This window comes from Uranotaenia lowii, chromosome 3 (genome assembly GCF_029784155.1).
Source record: "Uranotaenia lowii strain MFRU-FL chromosome 3, ASM2978415v1, whole genome shotgun sequence".
Classification (NCBI taxonomy): Eukaryota; Metazoa; Arthropoda; class Insecta; order Diptera; family Culicidae; genus Uranotaenia; species Uranotaenia lowii.
In genome coordinates this window covers 88,066,489-88,082,381 of record NC_073693.1, presented here as the reverse complement: position 1 = coordinate 88,082,381, position 15,893 = coordinate 88,066,489, and the positions used below count along the sequence as shown (strand labels likewise).

General features: G+C 32.2%; 1 protein-coding gene across 10 annotated transcripts in view; it reads right to left on the bottom strand.

Annotated features, from left to right (window-relative positions):
* LOC129755639 (kazrin) overlaps positions 1 to 15,893 on the bottom strand; it is a 322,166-nt gene that overhangs the window by 213,073 nt on the left and 93,200 nt on the right. The window lies entirely within an intron of this gene.

Sequence of the window (15,893 nt, the reverse complement as noted above, 5' to 3'; positions counted from 1 at the left end):
ACCCGGATCAGAAAAGCCCGATTTGCGTTTGCGAGTCTCCGAAACATCTGGCGGTCACGCCAGATCTCTCTACGAACTAAGATCCGAATCTTCAACTCAAACGTCAAATCCGTATTGCTGTACGGGTGTGAGACTTGGTGCACATATGCGGTGACGACGCGAAAACTGCAAGTTTTTGTGAATCGGTGCCTGCGGAACATCATCCGCGCTTGGTGGCCTGGCAACTGGATCTCAAACGTTGAACTTCATCGCCGGTGTCAACAAAAGGCGCTAGAAATCGAGATTCGAGAACGTAAGTGGAGATGGATTGGGCACACGCTGCGAAGAGATGAAAACGAGATTTGCAGAGAGGCGCTTGACTGGAATCCAGAAGGGCATCGAAGAAGAGGCAGGCCCAAAAGCTCGTGGCGGCGAAGTCTAGCCGCTGAAATCCGCACAGTTGACGAGAACCTTGGCTGGCAGCAAGTGAAGACGCTGGCTCCGGATCGCCAGCAGTGGAGATCTTATATCTCAGCCCTATGCGCCGGTCAATCGACGCTGGACCCTTAGGTAGGTAGGTAGGTTATAATATTTCCATGTTAGGAACATTTGAAAATGATGAAAAAAGATCTTCAAGTCACATTTTGTGAAATTTTTCAATCAAAGTGCAATAACCGAAAACTTATTTTGTTAAAATTTTTTGAGTTTCAATCATTGCTGTTTTGTTCCATTTGGCACATTTTTCTAGAACATTTGATCTTTGTACGACATTCCAGTTTGAGATATAGCTAAGGAATCAAGTATCCCCAGGGATCAAGTATCCTCATTCTCCCCTAATTACCCACGAAATTACCCATTTCCCAACATTTCCTTGTCAGTTTAATTGAACATGAAGTTATTATTTTGAACTTTTTAAATTAAATTAAATGAACTTTTAAGTCGTTTATTTTGATAACTGGAGGATTTTTTTTAAAAATTTTTATCTCTAACTTCTATCACTGGCACTTTTCAAATGATAATAAAATATTCTTTTTTTTATTTAATTAAATTAAACTATCAACCATTGAATAAATTCCCCAAAATTTAAAATAGATTATTTTCAGTTATCAAAATTTCACATTTAAAATTGCTTTCAGTTGAAAATGAAGAAAAGAATTTGAATGAAGATAAAAAAAAATTAAACCTTAATGACATTTTCCTTACAACTAATCATGGTTAGTTTTTTACCTGTTTGGACATTTATTCGAGAATTCAGATTTGTTTTAAACTCTGTGTTTTGAAAACGATTATTTAAAATTTGCTTAGAAATTCTTTTGAAACAAATTTCTAGTTCGGAATAAAGAACATCATTTTGAAATAAATCATCAATGACTTACCGGAAATTTTCAATTTCCATTGTGATATGATTTGAAAGTTTTGTTTTTTTTTATCAGTCCATTTTTTTTAGTTTGTGCCGTTATCATGAGTGAGAAACGGTGTGAGAAATTCCTTTCCTTTTTAGGGTAAGTGAGCCTTATTTCGCTATATTTTGTCAGAGGATTTTAGATTTGATATTATTACGCCGAATTTTTAATTCTTTGTTGTACATTTTTTTGTTAACCAAGTTACAAATTTTTTTCTGAACTCTGTTTTGATTTGAAATAATCATGTCAAGCCTTAATTTACGAAAAATATCATGTTTTATAAAGTGTGTCGATGTTCCTAATTTGGCTCTAATTGTTCCTAATGTTAACATATGCGTTTTTGGAATATGAGTAGAGAAATAAGGACTATTTAAATCCTTCACAATATTCCTTTACGCTAGTTTTGAAGAAAGTAGTGGATGTTGAGCTTAATAAAAATCAAACTTTTACTTTTCCAATGGATACATTTATTATATTTCAAAAAGTAAAAAAATCATTGTAATGGATACAAATAAGATACAGTCAAACAGAGCATCATGCAACAGCATGGTTCGATGCAACATTTGTGTACCACAACACTTATTTAACTTTTATTTAAATATAATGTAATAAAATTATCATCAAATGATAACAAAACGATGATGCCATAGTTTCTCACATCGTGAGATAGTTTTTTGAAGTTTTTGATTCTCATAGAAAATTTGAAAAATCAAAATTTTGACATTTATTTATACCGTAAAAAATTTTACACAAAGTGACGGATTGGCTTAATGATATTACCAACAAACTTTATATTGATTTTATTATCCTATATCAACACTGTTGGTAAATGAATATTTTTCGGACAATCATTTAATTTTTAAAAATAAATATTTTTAAAATTCCGTTACCAGTCTGAGCTAAAATGCATCGACATGCAAATCAATAATTCACAGTTTAAATATGGTTTCCATATGCTAGAATATGATGTTATTTTTTTGTAGTATTTTTTATCCCTAAATGTATACAGCACCCTTATGCTTTCTTTTTTTTTTTTTTTAAATCTTCAACGGAAAAAATATAAACTTTAATTATAACAAAATCAAAAATAATTGCAGTTCGTGCTTTATGCGTAACGACATCACAAATGTGTCAAAAACAAATTGCAAAGATTTTTGCAAATTAACCCTTTTTCTTAGTAGGGTGAAAATCGCATTTTTGTAAACTTAAAAATAACTGGTGAAACCAATTATTTTTCTGACTATGTTAATTTGATGTCCCATTAACCTTAAAACTTTTGATGTACAAACGGTAGGATTATCTCTGGACATTAGGTTTTTAGAAGCCATTGAGGTTGAAAAGTGCTGCATGATGCCCCAGGTGGCGGTATACAACGTATTTTATTGAGATTTTTTTAATTTTTCTTTTCGATTCTGTTCTTGTTGAGAAGCTCTCTGTAACTTGATGGTTTCCTTCTCTGTCGTGAAGGGTGCGTTCTTTAACCTGGCGAAAATATTTTTCCCACATTTTTAGCTTTGAGATATACTGAAGTTAAAAAAAATCATGTTTTATTAGCTCAAAACAGTTGTTATTAATAGATCGTTGAAAATTAAGTTAGAACACAATTCAATCAATCAAATATATTTCAAATGCATTCTATGACTTTGATATAGTTTGGAAAACTTTGACTATGTCTATAATTAGGAAAACAATGAAAATAGTGTTCCTAATTGTGGACATGGCCGTAGGAACGGGGAGGAGGGGGGGTTTTGGGGGTTAAACCCCTCCCCATAAGGGTCCAAAAAAGCAAGCGATGTATTCTACTCTACACTCAAAGTTTTAAATTCATAAGAAAATTATGATAATAGAGCAAAGGTATTCAAGAGTAACAATCTGGACTAAAAACTTATTCCAAAACCTCAGAAACCAATTCCCAGTTCGAAATTCTACTACAGTTTTTTCAAAATTTTCTCACTTGTTCATAGAATAAGGTTGTCAGATTTTTTTTTCAGCACATATCCGGGCCGGACAAATTCAGACTGTTTAACATAAAAACCTGACAAAATCCGGGTATTTGATTTCAAAATTGTCGACCAAAATTTAGGTTACACCGGAGGATTTTGGTCAAAACCTAGGAATTTCTCATCAAAAATCAAGAAAAAAAAAACTTTAAAAAACCTATCATGATTATTGTTTTAAATTTTGCTCAAAAAATTTTGGACGCATAAATAAGAAACAATTTACGACACAATTTATTACTTAAAGTTTGATTTAAGAATAAGAATGTGAACAAACCCGGGCCAAATCTGGGCTTTTCCAATGAAATCGGGCAACCGTGTCAGACCAAATTTTTCCCAAATTTTTATATTAAATACCCGGGCCAACCCGGTTAAAACAAAGCAATTTGGCAACCTTATCATAGAAATAATCTGAATATTAAATTTTAAATAAAACTAATTTTGGAGGTTCTGGATTCACATTCCCATAACCAAAACTGTATTTCTACATATTTTTGTATTTCTGATTCTGTATTAAATTTAGGATTCTTGATTTTCAGTTCGAATAATCCTAAGAAATTAGGAATGAACAGCTGTTTTGAAATGCTGGTTCGTATTCGGTTTGGCATTTCATATCACATTTAAATCATGATTTTCGAAAATCATATGCAATTTCAATAGGTATATAATAGTTATAAGAATATGAAAAAAAAAGAAATTTTGTTTTATAACCAAATAGTTCTTAAACTTTATTCTAACACGAAATTTAAATATTTATAGCTTCTAAGTGGCGATCTAAAATTGAAATAAAAAAATGATTCAGATTCATCATTTGAAGTTCATACTTCAATTAAGATTCACAATACAGATTGAATATAAATAATGAAAAATGAATGAAGATTGAACCAGCAGTACAGAATTTAAATAATAAATTCATGAATGAGGGCACTGAAATTTGGCTCATAAAATTCTCATCTGGAATTAAGATTCATAATATAATTTTTCATAAATTATTCATAAATTTTTTGAGGAGTTCAAGAGAACATGAACTCAAAAATTTCCTTGTCAATTTCCAGATTTAAAATTTTTTAATCCGAATTAGTTTGTACACACAATTCAGCTGAAAATCACATGTGGAGTATGAGTTAAATTTCAAGTTTTGTTTTATGCAAAATATACCAAATCATATATTTTTTAAACCATCCACAGGATTCTCATAATGGAATTGATTTTTTATGAAAAATATTTCCTGTTAAAAAAACATTGAAATTCACCTAGAATATCTGCACAAAATTCTATATTTTCTCGGTGTTTTGTTAAACATTATTTAAATTGCAGTTAAATTTAAAACTAAAACATAAATTTAGTTCAAGTTTTCATCAAGCAAATTTAATTCGAAAATGTTTTATCTCTTACTGTTTTTTTTTGTTTTTTTTGGAAAAAAATATTTATTTTCATCAAAGGTTAGAATCTTTGAATTTGCAAAAGACTTTGGAAGATTGGGCTTTTTTTATTTGAGCATAGAATAAGTTTTGTTTTAAGAAATTGGAGGCTACCCTGGAAAATAACTTATTTTATGCTCAAATCAAATAACTTTGATCTTCCAGACCCTTAAACAAAGTCGAAAATTTCAACCATCGATGAAAGCAAATTCCATATTATGTTTCTAAAGGTTTCATTAAAAAACTTAAGCTTAAACTTTAAGTTAAGGACTATTTTTGTAAAGTTACTTTTTAATACGAAAACTATTTATAAGTATTAAAAAATGAGTCATATAGTTAAAAATATAATTTGTTTTTTTTATTGTGCTTTGTTGGGCAAAAAATCATAGTTGAAAATCAGTCACCAAAATCCACACCCCCCACCCCCCCATGAGTCGGTTCTATTTTAAGTTTTTACATGAAAAAAACATGGTTCTAACATATTTATTACTTAAATCATGATAAAAAACAATCCGGCGAAATGTTAAGAATTGCGATTTTTTTTCTGAAAAAATGAAAATAACTTAAACAAGCGAAAAAACCCAAACCTAAGGCAGATTTAGATGACTTAGATGAAACAATTCGTCAGATTTTGTCTATCATCTCTAGTTTTGATGATATGGTGAAATTTACAAGTTGTTTTGTCAGTTTCGAGCAAAATCGAAATTTGATAACTGATGAACAAACAAACGTATATTAAAAACTAAAACGGATTCTTAATCTTTCGGATTTTTGGTCAAAAGTTTTGAACTCAATTGCCCGGATTTTCCTGCAACCTTAGCCTAGATGTTTAGGTTTCAGAGAAATTATCCTTTGAATTTAAATTCTTCAATTTTTATAAATTTAAAAAGATAAGACTACAACTGTCTCTGACATCATTTAAAAAAGTCTATGAGTATTTTGAAGATACTTATTTAACAATTTGGTTGAAAATTGCAAAACGGTTGACTTCTGAGAAATAGTTAAACTTTCAACGACTTAAAATTCCATTAAAATTCTCGTTTGAGGCCGAATTGAAAAAAAAACAAACAAGAAGAAAACATCATTAACTTTGATCTCAGAAGTCAAAATAACTCACGATCTTCGGGGAGTTAATCGTTGAACTGAAACATTCATTTTTGAAATCTTTATAGTTTTCTACAGTTTTATCAAAAAAGTGCACAAATTCATTAAATACATTTAAACCTTTTATTTTTGAATTGCTCGAAAGCACGAGCACCTAGAAAAAAAAAATCTTATTGAAGATTTGGAATCGTCGCCCCCAAATCAATTAAAATTAGCTCCTAAATTTTGTGCATCTCGAAAATATGTGAATATTTTTGCCATGTGAATTTAGTAAACTTAATACGAACGATTTGATTTTACTAGATGACAAAAAAATTCATATATTCGAAAACATATTCAGTTTTGTCTTATTTGTAAGTGGCATTGATATTCTCATTACTGCCATTTTATTGGAGTCCAACGAAACGATAATTTGATTCCATTACAAAACCCCGAACTCTTAGCGGAAAGAGAAAAAAAGACATCTTCAATTGCGACCCTTTCAAGTGCTTGAGTCTACTTTAATTTTGAAAATTCCTACTCACACTTTCCGCCACCCCCATTTTCCCTCAAGCTTAACGATTTGCGTAATTGAATTGCTTTCTTTTTAGACCACCAGCGCGCCCTTCTACCAGTTTTCGAAAAAGCTGCTGCTAAAAGCATCCGCTAAAAGGCAGGTTTCTTCTTTCCATTTTTTTTTCTTTCCCGGAGCCTGAGGGCACCACTAGAAAATCCATTTGCTTCCCTTTTGCATGAGCGACTTCTCAAGATCGCCACATCAACAGTTTTTTTTGGTCGCTGCTGAAAAACTGTGGCTGAATGCGGGGGAGTTGGTGGCAGCCTTGAAAGCAGAAACGAAAACCCAAAACGGCAAATGCTTGTAAATTTCCGGTCTGGTGACATTTAGTCGGTTAAATGCCGTTTGTTGCTGGTAAAAGGGAGAAGAATTTATAGATTGCCGTTTGCGGGTGGGTAGTGAATAATTCGAATAAGTTATTGCATGTTTAGAGAAATCAATAAACAATATTGTTAGCTGCTCGTAAATCGTATTTTTTTAAACGTGATTCCACTAGCAATGAAGAGTAATTTAATTCGAATCCAGCTGTTGAAATCTTTTTGATATTTACATATGTAACTTCAAAGGTTTTTTTTTTAATTCTTTTAAGTTAAGTAAAAAAGATTTCTTGAAGTTTTATTTTAAAGTTGTTTTAAATGCATAGTTAAACACCGTAAATTTATATTATGAATTTATATTATTGGTTAAATTATATATTTTCAAGAAAGAATACTGAAAATTGAAAGATTATAGACGGATAGAAGATTAAAATAAGGTGGAAGATGTTGAGAATGAGCGGAAGGATAATTTTAATTTGAAAAAAATTTCATCACATTTTATCTCTTTATTCCTCACGGGTTGTTTGTGTTCAATTAAGACCTAAGCCATCATGAAAAGAAAAATAAAGAAAAAAGCATTTTTCCAAAATTATTAATTTTTTCAAGAACTGCTGAGAAAATCTTTTGGAAAATATTCTTCTTGTAAAATACAGACGGGAAAAGTTAAAACGAGATATCTCGTATTAGGTATACAAAAAGCTAAATTTGATTTTTGTCATCTATTTCACACATTGAAATTTCAAAAAGGTGGTTTTCTAACTTTTGTGAACAGTTAACTCTCTTCAATTTCTGTATTAAGACTCTCATTTGGTTATAAATAGAATTTCATCGATCTCCGAGAGAATTCCAAAGAAAAATGGCAAACAGATATAAGAAGTTTGTTTATTTCTAATTAGGAATCTGGAACACTATCAAAACTCAAATTTTGTTAATAACTCAAAAACTACATAATCGAATGCAATACAATTTTGCACAAAAAGCAGTTGTGTTTGAGCAACAAAATGTTAAAAACTGTTGAAAATCTATAGCTTCCTCAATAGAATGTAAAAGGAAAACTTCGATGAAATGAAAAACATATTTGTAAGTTAATTAAACGGCCTTATCGATGAAGGGTATGATTTTTTGGTAAGAAAATTTCAAGTATTGAAAATTACAGACGGATAGAAGATTAGAAGAAGAATAAATATGTTGCTGTTGAGAGGCATTTTCTTTAGGCACCAAATTTTTGTCTAGTACGGACACTTAGAACAAAAATCCGATCATTGCGAACCTGCCAAATTTTACTAGAAAATGCCCTGTAGGAAAAACAAGTCAGTTTACCGCGATTGTGTAGTCAAAACTTCCTATTTTTTCTTGAAAGTTGGGTGGCAGTTTTTTTGAAAGCGATCGATGCGCACTCTGGAATCGACATTGCGTACTGCTAGAAATATACCCCACGAGGGTCCAAGAAAAGCAAGCGAAGTATTCTACTCTACACTCAAAATATTCAATTTCAAAAATTCGTAATCACATTTCGATGGTTGAATAAAGCTATTCAAGAGTTATAATCTACACTCAAAGCTCACGCCAAAGAAGTTCAGAGTTTTGCAGTCAGTTTTTTTTAATCTTTTCACTGTTTTTTTTTATAGAAATTTTATTCTGTGTTTTAAATTTTGAATGACATTAAACTCATTTCAATGGTTCAGGTTCTATATTCCCAAACAAAAATGTGGTTTTTCTATTTTCATATTTAGGATTTTGTAGCCAGTTTAAAATCATATTTTTAACGACTGTTACTTGAATTTCGAGATGTATTTTTCGGCTTTCAGTCTTTTTAAATAGTGAAAACGACTATTTATTTAACGTTCCAACGTTTCAATCCATATAGGATCGTCATCAGGGACTGTAAAGTTTATTGTGTGTGAACTAAATTATCAAACAATTCTTCACAAGATTATCTGATTCTTACCTAAAATGTGTCGTATTTCTTGTCAGGTTTGATTCGGCTGATCAGATAAAGCTGTCATTTGTTCTGTTACAATAATTTTTGTGATTAATTTCCGATTCTAGTGTTATGTAGTGTTATCTGACTTACTGTGTGAAAATTCGTACTTCCTCCTATATTTGGATTAAATTTTCACTGCTTCGATTTTTTCAAAGTCACCACTTTCCACTGTTTGTTTTACTTTGATCTGGTTCAGCTAGTGTATGCTATTGTTTACAGGTTATTGTTGGATTCGTGTTTCTGTGTTGGTGTTTTTATGTTTCGAGTTTATTTTTCTTTTTGTGTGTTGAAGTGTTTTAAAAATGTTTGCGTATGTTGAATGTATGTTTTCGGTATCTTTTTTTTAGGTTTATCGCGTGCTTTGTTGTTTTTATATGGCAGCTCTCCAGGATCAGCAATTTGTTCTCGTTGTCCCTCCTGTCGATGATATCCGCTTTATCTATGTCGAACAGGTGATCCATAGCTATTTCGTGCTCCAATAATGCTGTCTGTTGGCGAAGTTGTTGTATTGCGTAGTCCTGTTTTGTGTATCTTATGTTCCATAGGCGCTTGAGTTCGTTAGTTTGAGTCCTGTGTTGTGAGATTCGTTGTTTTAATTTTCTCGTAATACATCCTATGTAGCATGCTTCGCAGTTTTCTACTTCCTGTGTTTCATCTGTTTTCCAATGTCCTTTGCATGTTATTTTGTATATGACGTTGGTTTGTTCATCGTGCGGCGTTTTGTCTTTTATGATCGGAAAAAGACACCCAATTGTTTTTAATTGTTTACTTGCTGTTCGTATATCAGTATATTCCGAACGCAATGTTTTGGTTATGTTGGCGGTAAGACCATCTATATTTGTGAGCGAGCGTGTAATTTTGTTATCTTCCGCTACCATAGCTGTTTGGGTGTAGCCAGTTTAGGAGCCAGTTTAGGATTCTTGATTTTCAGTTCGAGTATGAAATTAGAAATGAAATGCTGCTTAAAAATTCTGGTTCAAATTTGTTTTATTTCATTTCATATAAAATTTGAACGATGATTATTTAAAATAATGTGCTTTTTCAATATTTTCAATAGTCTCAAGTTTTTATTGTGTAATAATAAATTACTAAACATAAAATAGAAAATGTTCGATTCATATTCAGATTTCAAGACCATAATTTTAATTCTTATGAAAAAATTTAATATGACAAATGGCGATATAAACTCAAAAACAGATTCGTCATTCGAAATTCTTATATTATTTTATTTTTATATTTTTTACTATTCAGATTTAAAATAAAAAATTAATATAATGAATTTAGAACAAACCCTACAATTTTACACAGAATTTAAATTAAAGATTCATAAATGGGGGCTCTGAAACTTGGCATTTAAAATTCCGATCTGGAATTTAGATAAAGAAATCAAATGTTTATACATTTCAGTTATCGTTTTAAATTTCTGAAACAGATTAAAAATTCTTGTATTGAATCCAGGTTCAAGTTCAGAGTATGATTCAGCTCGTAACTAAATTTCAAATTGATTATTTCGTTGAGTTTATCAAGAGATCACAAACTTATGGATTTGTTTGTTAATTGAAATTTCAAATTTTTATTCAAAGATAAATTGTTCATTCAATTCAGCAGAAAATCGCAAATATAAAGTGGAATGTTACTTTGATTTATCGGCCTAGCGGTGAAAAGTGATGTCCTTTTTAGTAGGGACATCTAAAGATTATGAAATTTTTTATATAGATAGATAGAAGGTTAGAAGAAATGAAAGATGGTGAAAATGAGCGGGTAGAATTTGTTTAGAAGCATTACCATCACATACCAAATTTTTGTTCCTCACGAGCCTACTACTATGAAGTGGTAGATACAGATAGAGTTGCATCTACCACCACACATTAGTAGGCTTAGCGTGGTCCGCCCCACAAGTGAAAACTTGTAGTGCGGACGAACAAAAAGATGGTATGTGATCGCTCAGATAAGCTCCCTTTAACTCAGAAACGCATCTATCGATGTTTAAGTCTTCTCAGTTTGTTATCTTCGCATTCGTTACATGCGGGGTTTGCATGCGAAACGGTACGGTCGATAGTCTGATAGTGACCAACCACCGATGCTATGATGTCGTGTTTTTATTTCTTTTTGGCCAAAGTTGTTTAATTTTATGAAGAGATTAACCACCGTAATTTTTGTTTGTTACTTTGATTTATCGGCCTAGCGGTGAAAAGTGATGTCCTTTTTAGTAGGGACATCTAAAGATTATGAAATTTTTTATATAGATAGATAGAAGGTTAGAAGAAATGAAAGATGGTGAAAATGAGCGGGTAGAATTTGTTTAGAAGCATTACCATCACATACCAAATTTTTGTTCCTCACGAGCCTACTACTATGAAGTGGTAGATACAGATAGAGTTGCATCTACCACCACACATTAGTAGGCTTAGCGTGGTCCGCCCCACAAGTGAAAACTTGTAGTGCGGACGAACAAAAAGATGGTATGTGATCGCTCAGATAAGCTCCCTTTAACTCAGAAACGCATCTATCGATGTTTAAGTCTTCTCAGTTTGTTATCTTCGCATTCGTTACATGCGGGGTTTGCATGCGAAACGGTACGGTCGATAGTCTGATAGTGACCAACCACCGATGCTATGATGTCGTGTTTTTATTTCTTTTTGGCCAAAGTTGTTTAATTTTATGAAGAGATTAACCACCGTAATTTTTGTTTGTTACTTTGATTTATCGGCCTAGCGGTGAAAAGTGATGTCCTTTTTAGTAGGGACATCTAAAGATTATGAAATTTTTTATATAGATAGATAGAAGGTTAGAAGAAATGAAAGATGGTGAAAATGAGCGGGTAGAATTTGTTTAGAAGCATTACCATCACATACCAAATTTTTGTTCCTCACGAGCCTACTACTATGAAGTGGTAGATACAGATAGAGTTGCATCTACCACCACACATTAGTAGGCTTAGCGTGGTCCGCCCCACAAGTGAAAACTTGTAGTGCGGACGAACAAAACCCGCTCATTTTCACCATCTTTCATTTCTTCTAACCTTCTATCTATCTATATAAAAAATTTCATAATCTTTAGATGTCCCTACTAAAAAGGACATCACTTTTCACCGCTAGGCCGATAAATCAAAGTAACAAACAAAAATTACGGTGGTTAATCTCTTCATAAAATTAAACAACTTTGGCCAAAAAGAAATAAAAACACGACATCATAGCATCGGTGGTTGGTCACTATCAGACTATCGACCGTACCGTTTCGCATGCAAACCCCGCATGTAACGAATGCGAAGATAACAAACTGAGAAGACTTAAACATCGATAGATGCGTTTTCTGAGTTAAAGGGAGCTTATCTGAGCGATCACATACCATCTTTTTGTTCGTCCGCACTACAAGTTTTCACTTGTGGGGCGGACCACGCTAAGCCTACTAATGTGTGGTGGTAGATGCAACTCTATCTGTATCTACCACTTCATAGTAGTAGGCTCGTGAGGAACAAAAATTTGGTATGTGATGGTAATGCTTCTAAACAAATTCTACCCGCTCATTTTCACCATCTTTCATTTCTTCTAACCTTCTATCTATCTATATAAAAAATTTCATAATCTTTAGATGTCCCTACTAAAAAGGACATCACTTTTCACCGCTAGGCCGATAAATCAAAGTAACAAACAAAAATTACGGTGGTTAATCTCTTCATAAAGTGGAATTTTTTTTATTTTTTAAAGTTTTAAGTTGTTTTTTTTTTAATTCTGATTTTCAAGTAGTCGATGATTCACATGTCGATGATCTTCATCTTAAACATCTGCACAAAATTGTATATTTTTTCGGTGTTTCTTAACCATTATTAATATTTAAGTTTTTTCATAAACCAAATTTCAAACTTAAATCATAAATTTAGATCAAATTGGCAGGTACCAGATTTAAACCGAAAAATTTCAATCGCTTACTTTTATTTTTGAAAATTTGATTGATTTTGGTTAAATCTTCGAATTTGTTAAAGAGTTTGGAAGTTCAAGTTTATTTAATTTGAGCATAGATTAAGTTTTTTTTTTCTAAATACAAATTGAAGGCATTCATTGAAAAAACTATTTTTTAAAAAAGCCTTATCTAATCACATCTTAAACAAATTAGAAGATTTTAACCGTCGATGAAAGAGAATTCCGTATTTTTCAAAGTAACATTATACATGTTTAGCTCACCATTTTAAAGACTTAAGAACGTATTTTATAAAGTTACGATTGAATCGTCTAGAACCAATTTTTTTTTTTCGTTGAAAATTTCATAGAAGCTAAGTTTAGTTTTGTTAGCTTAATTTTGTTCTACGAAAAAAATTCACAGATAAGATTTTTTTTAAATTTTTTTTTCTCAATAATTGCATAATCACAGAGCTTAGAAACTTGACTTTCAATACTTTTTCAGTTGTGGTTTTAACACACTTCAACCTTTTTTCCTAAATTCTGAAGCATATCAACACTGATCCATAGCTGTATTTTTTTCAGAATTGGCCCACAAATAACTGAAATATTTCAACTTACATGAACTTACATCGAATTGTTTTCGTACTTTTCTAACTCCGTCCTCAGAAGTGGTTTCTTCCAAATCTAGGATTTTTTTTTCAAATAACCAATCCAGAATGGTGGTAGTTCTATGACCTAACTGTCACGCAGTTTTCAGGTTGAAAAACACATTGACCGAGAATTTCTGAGTCTATCAAATTGATAATTTAAAGAACAATACACAACGGGGAAAAAGTGTATATAACGCGAAGAAATTCAATATCTTTGCTCCTACATAAAACAAATCTATGAAAACGTGCTTTTCTTCAGTGACAATTTCCAGAAAATTTATTGGACGTAGTTTCAGAGGCCGCACGAGCTTACGAACGGAGTTATAGTGCCTTTTTAACCCCTAATTCCCCTATATTTTGTGAACAATCCAGAAAAACTCTTATTTAGACTTGAAAACTTTGAACAAAAATAGACCTATCATGTTAAATTTTTTCTGAGAAATCGAATGGAGGCTGTTTGAGCGACCGCACGCTTCGAAAAACGGAGTTATGGCTGTTTCTACCCACAAATCCCCTATATTTTTCAATTATTTAAGAAAAAAGCATGTTCCGCCTTCAAAATTTTGAATCAAATAAGACTTATCTTATGTATTTTTTTCCGAGGAATGCAACAATGGGAAGAAGCTTGTGTAATGTTTCCAAGGAATCCAACGAAGATTGAGCGACCGCACGCCTGAAAACAGGAGTAATGCCTGATTTACCCTCCATTCCCTTACATTTGTCAAATAGTCAGAAAAAGCATGTTCGGGTCTTGAAAATTCTGAACCAAATGAGAATTATCTTGTGGGATCTTTTCCGAGAAATCCAATGAAGGCTGAGACACCGCACGCTTCGGGAACTGGAATTATGACTGTTTTATCCTCAATTCCCCTTTATTTTTCAATTATTTCTAAAAAAAAAGCATGTTCGGACTTAAACATTTTTAAATAAATGGTTCGTATCTTGTGTGAATTTTTCTGAGGAATCCAACGAAGCCTAATTGAGCCACCGCATGCATTGAAAACGGGAGTTATGGCTGTTTTACCCTTAATTTTTCGGAAAAAAAATACGTAAGATAGGTCTCATTTGGTTCAAAATTTTGAAGTCCGAACTTTTTTTTATGAAAAATTGAAAAATGTAGGTGAATGGAGGGTACAAACAGCCATTATTTTCCGAAGCGTGCGGTGTCTCAAATAGCCTTCGTTGGATTTCTTGCGATAAGTTCTATAAGATATGTCTCATTTGGTGCAGAATTTCCAAGTCCGAACATGCTTTTTCTGATTATTTGACAAATGTAAGGGAATGGAGAGTAAATCAGCCATAACCCCTGTTTCCAATGGGTGGGGTCGCTCAAGCTTCGTTGGATTCCTTGGAAAAAATCACACGATATTCTTCCCATTTTGTTCAAAGTATTAAAGTCTAAACTTACTTTTTCTGAACTATTCAAAAACATGTTGGGAAATTGAGGGTAAAACAGCAATAACTCCAGTTTCCAATCCATGCGGTGGCCTAAACAGCTTTCCTTGATAAAAAATACACAAGATGAGCCTTATTTAGTTTAAAGTTTTCAAGTCCGAAAATGCTTTTTACTAAAATAATTGAAAAATGTAGGGGAATTGGGGGTAAAAATAGACATAGAAGTTATTCCGATTTTCCGAAGCGTGCGGGGGCTCAGACTACCTTCATTGAGTTTCTCGGGAAAAATTACACAAGATACGCTCCATTTTGTTCAAAATATTCAAGTCCCAACATGCGTTTTCTTAGCTTTTTGAAAAAATAGGAGAATTTAGGATAAAACGGCCATTACTCCTGTTTTCGAAGCTTGCGATGGCTCAAAGAGTTTTCATTGAATTCCTCGAAAAAAGTCACATAAGATTCGTCCCATTTGGTTCAAAATTTTGAAGGCGGAACAAGGTTTTTGTCTCAAATAATTGAAAAATATAGGGAATTTGAGGGTAGAAACAGCCATAACTCGATTTTTCGAAGCGTGCGGTCGCTCAAACAGCTCCATTCGATTTCTAAGAAAAAATTGCATAAGATAGATGTATTTTTGTTCAATGTTTTCAAGTCTAAATAAGTTTTTTCCTGGATTGTTCACAAAATATAGGGGAATTAGGGGTTAAAAAGACACTATAACACCGTTCGTAAGTTCGTGCGGCCGCTGAAACTACGTCCAATCGATTATTTGGAAATTTTCACTTAAGGAAAGTACTTTTCACGGCTTTGTTTCGAGTAAGAGGGAAGATATTGAATTTCTTCGCGGTTTATACACTTTTTTTCCTATTGTGCAATAGGTCCATTTCAATTCTTCCCATGTTTTTCCCAAATTTATATATTTTTGATCATTTTGCGAAAAAGAACTTGTAATACTAACTATTTTATGAGGTTTTATGACTCTTTTAATATACCCCGTCTTAAGGCGGGTAAAAGTACTCAAAAATGAAGTATGTACTCAAAAGTAACAAAAATAATATGTTTTAAGTTTTTGTCATTCATGCATTGTTTGAGCAATAAAAAAATCATAGACAAAAATCAATCACCTAAATCCACCCCATAAGTCGGTTCATCCTACGGCCCTTTATCTTAAAATTCATAGATAAAAAT